The 7,464-nt window shown below is 36.2% G+C and overlaps 1 long non-coding RNA gene across 1 annotated transcript in view; it reads left to right on the plus strand.

The window, feature by feature from the left end:
- The window catches only part of LOC106095563 (uncharacterized), a 71,116-nt gene extending 69,470 nt beyond the window's left edge, over window positions 1-1,646 (plus strand). The window contains exons 2-3 of the long non-coding RNA XR_001222757.1: window positions 1,184-1,377; window positions 1,468-1,646. This is a non-coding gene — a long non-coding RNA (uncharacterized LOC106095563). The remainder of the gene's footprint in view (window positions 1-1,183; window positions 1,378-1,467) is intronic.
- The last annotated feature ends 5,818 nt before the right edge of the window (window positions 1,647-7,464 follow it).

The raw sequence follows: 7,464 nt of genomic DNA on the forward strand, positions 1-7,464 counted from the left end.
CTCGTACCCAAAAAAAAAATTTGGCCCAATATTTAAGGTTTTTCCTTATTTGTAGGATTTGAGCAATGAAAACCAATCAAAGAACTAAAACTTGAAAGGTCATACATTGGTAGGTTGTATTAATCTCGCAGAAATTGCGAAAGAACCTCGGTGAAATGCGTACAACACTAACCAATCCCGACACTTTGTCCTACTGGCTGTGTCACTTTTCCAGTGGATGTGTATTTGTTTATTGCAGCGTGGATTTCTTGTCTAAATACATATCTACAACTTTTCTTCCAGGATATACACATGGTCTTGTGCATCGTTTGGAATTTGTGTTGTCGTTTGAGTTACAAAATTCCATTATGGTTTTGTATTATGATCTGTTGTAGTCGTTATGATATAAAGAAAAGGAAAATTACTTTTGGGAGTTGTCTTGCACCAGCAGCCATGTGCCTGTTGATCTAATGGTTTGAGTCATTGTACATACCAGCATATTTGTTCCTAAGGCGAAACTTTAAAAATTGTCACTTTCCGAACTTGCAATCAGCACTCGACTGAGCTGCTTGATATACTGACTCTTGCTCAGTCGAAACAAAAAAGGAAAAAATGTTGTTTGTGAAAATATGTCTATACTAGTGACGAGAACACAATTGCTGTTATGTGCAAGCTCTGGGCCTTGCTTGGGATTATTTTCTTGTGTATGTACACAGGAATGTGCCCATCACTAGTCTATACGCTCAAAAACTCAACATTTCTCTCTAGTAGGATAGACACAAAAGAATAAAAATTGGTCCGGCAGACGAATAATCATTTGCGGCTAACGAAACACTCTTGCAATCAACAAGTTTTTTTTTTTGGTTTTACAACAGAAGAAATTCTTTTAACCGTAGGCGAAGCTGCTGCAGGGTTTACCATAAACAAAGTTAGATACCTTCGAAAATGCTACGTTTATGATTACCGTTTTATATTTTAAAGGGAATCGTTACACGGTTACAATAAAAGAAAAACTTTATTTTTTTGCGTGTACATACACAGGTGAAGGTAGTTGGTCGTAGTTATCGAGGACATATGTTTTCTAAACTGCTCGCTGATGATGAGTATATCTATGAGGATGAGGGGTATACTTATTTCGCCACTCCGTTTGTAACTTATTAAAATATTCATCTCAGACCTTACAAAGTATATGTATATATTCCAGATCATCTTAAAACCCGAAATCGACGAAGACGTGTCCGCTCGTCTGGCTGTTTAAAGAGCGTTTACTTTCGAACGAGTAAAACAAAATTTCGGGGAAGTAAATGAAATCTCAAACTAAATTCACTTTTGCTTGATATGATCACGTTTTACCTTGAATATTGCGCTGAGTTTGCCAAAACAAATTGCAAGCTACAGGTATGTAATATGCCCGTATTTTGACCCATCCCCGTACAGTTGCATTCTTCAAAGGTTTTATACTGATTCCATACTTGTTCTCTAAACTAGCCCAAATAGAAAAGTTAATTTTTGGCACAAAAGTTCAGGAGTGGCACTGGCGAATTGAATCACGTGTATAATCTGACAATGCTAAATCTGGCTGGTACGCCCATAGTCTACGATTGTGTTCCCAATGACGTAAATCTGGAGATCGATGTATATGCCTGCCATATCTGAATATAGACCGATCTGGGCCATTTTGGTTAAGTACTAATAAAAATCACTGTTCCCAATTTTATCAAAACCGGATCAAATATATGAATTTTATGGGCCCGGGAATATAAAGCGGCTTATCGGCCCATATGGGACTATATCGAGATATAGTCCGTTTAAGCCGATCTTCGATAACAAAAATTTATACGTGTATCCATCCGTTTCGAATTCCGATCTCGGATTGATTATTATTTTACTTCAGAGACTACAGTCCAATTATTATTTTTTTGAAAAATTCTTTTTTAAAATTAGTTATCTTTGATACAATCGGGTATTGTCTGGCTGCAGACCATAGGTTAATCTGTTTTTATTATAAATAGAAAAAAAAACCCTTTTTATATAGTTAGGCAGAAAATGTGGTTTTTGATTGGTAATAGCTTTTCTAGTATCCTTAGTAGCTTTGCTTAAAAATAATCAACATTTGAAGCCGCTCCTATATGTGGGACTATTCCATGCCTTTAACTAAGGAACAATATTGCCTTTTCCCAATGTAATTTTCCTAACCTAACGGCATTTTTATTTTCATTAAAAGGTTTATGTCTTTACTAACAAGGCGCAAAAGTAAGGATCTATTAAACTACCATTTAAGATAAAAAACTTTATTGTCAAATAAAAAATCGTTCACCAAAGGAAATGTTTCCCCAAAAAGTTAGAAAAGTGGTTATCTTTAACATTTTTGGGTTTTTTTCACTGAGTAATGGTCGGTCAGTTCGACAGTCAGTATTGGTACAACTGGTGTATAGGATATTATAACTTAGTACATTTGTTTGAAGAGAGATTGACCCATTCACAAGAATAATGGTCGACTCAAAACCATTTTCTGGTTATATTGTAGTCTATTTCAAAGACGTATTGTGTTTTTGAGCGACAGTTCTTCATAAATGCGTTAAATTTTGAGAAAAAACTAATTATTCATTTTTCGATGTAATAATCTAATTTTCTTTTTTTAATAATTTGTATTTGTAATACAATATAATCTTAAATTTTTAAATAATTTTCGTTTGTTTTTCTTTTCTTATATTATTTGTATTTAAATGTATAGATTTGTTATGTATCACAATTATGTTTTATTAACTTGTGTTTTAAATTAAAAACTTGTTCTTAGAACATTGAACAATATATGTTTTTGTTGATTATCTTGTTTACGTTCAAATGATTGGCTAGTTATATCTCTACGCCTGTCCTTTGAGCTCGTTCACACAGCTGGACATAGAAAGAGTAGCCCTTATAGTTTTCCTACATCTTGCCATGGAGCTTGTTCTCTAGCTCGAACCGTAGGGGGATTCTTCCCATTCGCGAAAATTTCACTATAACTTCCCTTGGCCTTTTTCGCTCAGACGGATTGTAGGATGATTTCTAAAGAGTATATTCTCTTTTTACATCCCTCTTAGGAGCTTGTTCGCATAGTTCGGATGTAGAGAGAGACTTCCAAAATCGAAACGACGCCTCGCAGCAACTTCAGTTTATTTTCGCGTACCCACACCATAACAATCTTTTTATACCCTAAACCACTACTGTGGTGCAGGGTATTTAACTTAGTGTATTTATTTGTAACACACAAAAGTATACTGATCGACTCACTCTCTGATTCGATTTAGCTATGCCCGTCTCTCCATGTTAATTTGTGTACAAATTTTAATCCGATCGTCTTCAAATTTTGTACAGTCATGTTTTTCGGCCAAGAGACGAAGCCTATTGAAATCGGTTCAGATTTAAATATAGCTTCGATATACATGTTCTTCCGATTTAGAGAAATATTGTAATAAAGTGCTCATTTGGCAGGAAGGATTTTCTTATGACTCTTAATATTGCTGGTGAATTTAGATATAGCTCCCATATAATAACCCAACTGAAAAAATCTGCCGAGGTCCATCACATTTGGTTAAGAATTACATATAGCTCCCACTTTCTACTTATAGGGTATGTGTAGGGTATTATAAGGTCGGCACCGCCCGACTTTTGCCCGTCCTTACTCATTTATATCTAATTTAATATAATTAATTTTTTTATACCCTCTACTATAAGATGGAGGTATACTAATTTCGTCATTCCGTTTGTAATACCTCGAAATATTCGTCTGACACCCCACAGTATATATATTCTTGATCGTCGTCACATTTTAAATCGATCTAACCATGTCCGCCCGTCTGTCGAAAGCAAGCTAACTTTCGAAGAAGTAAAGCTAGGAGTTGGATCGTCGTCACATTTTAAGTCGATCTAACCATGTCCGCCCGTCTGTCGAAAGCAAGCTAACTTTCGAAGAAGTAAAGCTAGGAGTTGGAAATTTTTCACAAATGCTTCTTATAAGTGTAGGTCAGTTGGGGACCATATAAATGGACCATAACGGTCCATGTTTTGATTTAGCTGCCGTATAAACCGATCTTGGGTCTTGAGCTTCTAGAGGGCGCAATTCTTATACGATTTGAAATTCTGCACATATCGTTTTGGTATGACTTTCAACAACTGTGTCAAGTATGGTCTGAATCAGTCCATATCCTGATAGAGCTGCCATGTAAACCGATCTCTCGGTCGACGCAGTCCGATTTAAGGAAGTGGGCGAAGCTCATTCTTGACTTAGGTTGGTTTAGGTTGAAAAGAGGGTGCAGATATTAATCCATCCCATGCCACTATGGACATACTCCTAAGCCAGTAATCGGTTTGTTGTGCGCTCTAAAAACTATACAGTAACCTCTAAAAAGAAAATTTTAAGTTAGGAATTCCGTGCTACTTACAAAATCGTTAATTGTTTTCAATGCCACTCCCCTAAGTTGGTTCATGTCTGATATTGTGTCTCCACCTAAGTACCGGTATCTGTTGGATGCGAAAGCCGGGAAATGACAAAGGATATGCTCCAAAGTTTCATCATCTTCCCCGCATGCCCTGCACATGCTAATACTTGCCGCACCGATTTTCGCCGTCCTACCAACCGTTTCGCTGTTCCACAATTTGGTGCGGTTTGCATGCCGGGCGTCATTAGCCCATTCTTCTTCGTCGACGATGCCGTCTCGTTACCATGGGTGGACAACGTAACCGCATCATGCTCACTGTTTATTTTTGGCATAAAATGAAAGATATGGTGCCATAAGCCCTACAGCACATATTACAATCGATTTATTGAAGAGCATCTTTGATGAGCGTGTTATCTCTAGAAATGGCCCCATCGATTGACCGTCTCGTTCGTGCGCTTTGACGCCCCTATCTATTTTATTTGGGGCTACGTCAAGTCATTGGTCTATGCCAACAAGCCGATGATGTTGGAAAAACTTAGAGCCAACTTTGAACAGGAAATAGTGGGGCAACATATTGGCAGATTCAAATATGCCCGCGGTGGCCATATGAGCAATTCGTATCTGATTTGGCTGAAATTTTGCACAATGACTTCTACTATGGTCTCCAATATACATGAAAAAGAACCTGACAAATGCAATCCATGGTGGAGGGTAAATAAGATTCGGTCTGGCCAAACATCGCACGTTTTTACTTGTTACTTATTTACAAAAGAAGTTTACTTGTCGAAAATTTCGTTTATAGCTAATGAATTATTTCTTTGGTGTTAGGCAGAGATTTTTGTTCTTAGTCATCTACGGCAAGTTTCTATATTATTTTAGAAACTTCGTTAAACGAAATTGTCAATTAATTCATATTTGAATTGACTGGAAATGTAATTCATAACTACTTGTCATGAGTTATGACTATCAAAATTTGGCGCACATTGTTTCCTTGATTTAACAAGATTCTAGATAATTCAACACCACGATCTGTCCTTTTTAAAGCTTGCTTCAAGTGGCTAGAAGTTGATATTAACACTCTTAGATTTTTTTCTTTAAGTTAGACATTGAAACCATTAATATGATTTCTAATTAAAAACTTTACGTCTTCGAATTACATCCAGGAAACTGGGATCGACCGTGTACAACATAATACAACATTCCGGCAAAAACTCTCATTACCAAATAACAAGAAAGGTAAGCTCATTCAAAAACTAATAACTACTTATTTTTAGGCATCGTTTCTAATAACTTTTACATGGTGATGTCCTAGGCGGAAAGTCCTGCAGCACAAGCATACCAATAATTCAAAAATAAGTACTTATGCCTAAGCATACAAGTTGTCAAGAAATAATGCCATATTACCTTGGTTGAACGTTGCTAAAAAACAACTCAACTTGTTCGCGCCTTTCCCCATCACCACGTTCTCAATGCTCAGTTTCTTTAAAGAAGACAATTTTTATATGAATAATTCAAATTATAAATGAAATTGAAACTTTACCTTTATCGCACCCGAGAGTTGAACCAAGAACCTTCCGTTTTCAAAGCAGGTGCTCTACGCATTCATCCACATAACTATTGTTTGTATTTATAAGACGCTATTTTCTACTTTGAATATTAGCTAACACAAAAGCAAACTTTAATTCTATTTCATCGAAGATTGTTTGACATATTCTATTTATAGACACTACATTCTAATACATGGGAGTGATATTAGTAGTTTTTTGGCACAGCGTCTACATCAGAAGATTTACAATACAAAGGTCCCGAGTTCGAATCTCGGCCAAGCCAAATGATTCTTAAGATTACGCCCTCAGCATTCGGAACAATCAAAGGATTTGTGGGGAGGTAGAAAAATCAAAAATATTTTTATACCCTACACCACTACTGTGGTACTGGGTATTATAACTTAGTGCATTTGTTTGAAACACCCGAAAGGAAGAGAGATAGAGCCATTGATAAGTATACCGATCGACTCAGAATCACTTTCTACTTTGATTTAGCTATGTCCGTCTGCCTGTCCGTCTGTTCATGTTAATTTGTGTACAAAGTACAGGTACGGGCATGTTCTTCGGCCTAGAGACGAAACCTAATGAAATTGGAAAAAATCGGTTCAGATTTGGATATAGCCCCCATATATACAGTGCAGCAATAAAATGGTCATTTGTTAAACGATTTTCTGGAAATCTGGAATGAAGATTTTTCTTACGACTCATGATATTACTCTATATATATATATATATATATATATATATATATATCGCCCGATTTTCACTCCTACACCCACAGCAAGCGCATTTATTGACCAATCTTCCTAAAATTTTGTTCAACGGTTTCCTCGAAGACTTCCACATTATGCGTAAAGTTTGGTCGAAATCGGTTCAGATTTTGATATAGCTCCCCTGTATATGTTCCTCAGATTTTGGGTAATTTGTTGTCATTTGTCAACAGTAGTTATTACATTTTGAACATATTTGGTCTTCTCGAATTTAATTAATCTATCTGGATACATCCTCCGAGGTCCATCAAAATTGGTTCAGAATTAGATATAGCCCCCTTTTGTTTTTATAGGGTAAATGTAGGGTATTATAAAGTCGGCACCGCCCGACTTTTGCCTTTCCTTACTGGTTTATACTAATAACGACACAGTATTTCCCTCCTAGTGCTGCTAAGTTGTGTGACCTTGCAGCAAGCCATTCGTACTCGCCAATAAAATAGAGGCCCCTTAGCATTCCGCAGTTTCTTAATGGCAGTTTTACCAATATCAAGGTTATAATAATGATTTTTTTTCTATTACTACAATTAAGTACTTATTTTTGAGCTTCATCGAATGTTGTATGTAATGACATTTATACTACCGGTAACACAGATGGTGTTCCTGAGGATAACACGTTATATCTAGTAAATCTAAGAATAATGAATTATCCATTATTTTACATGCCAAATATAATGACATGTACTTACCAAGTTTTTGCTAGGATGTTTTGCAAAAGCTTAATGAGTAAAGCCACTGGAGATATTGTTA

The sequence above is a fragment of the Stomoxys calcitrans genome, chromosome 3 (genome assembly GCF_963082655.1).
Source record: "Stomoxys calcitrans chromosome 3, idStoCalc2.1, whole genome shotgun sequence".
Classification (NCBI taxonomy): Eukaryota; Metazoa; Arthropoda; class Insecta; order Diptera; family Muscidae; genus Stomoxys; species Stomoxys calcitrans.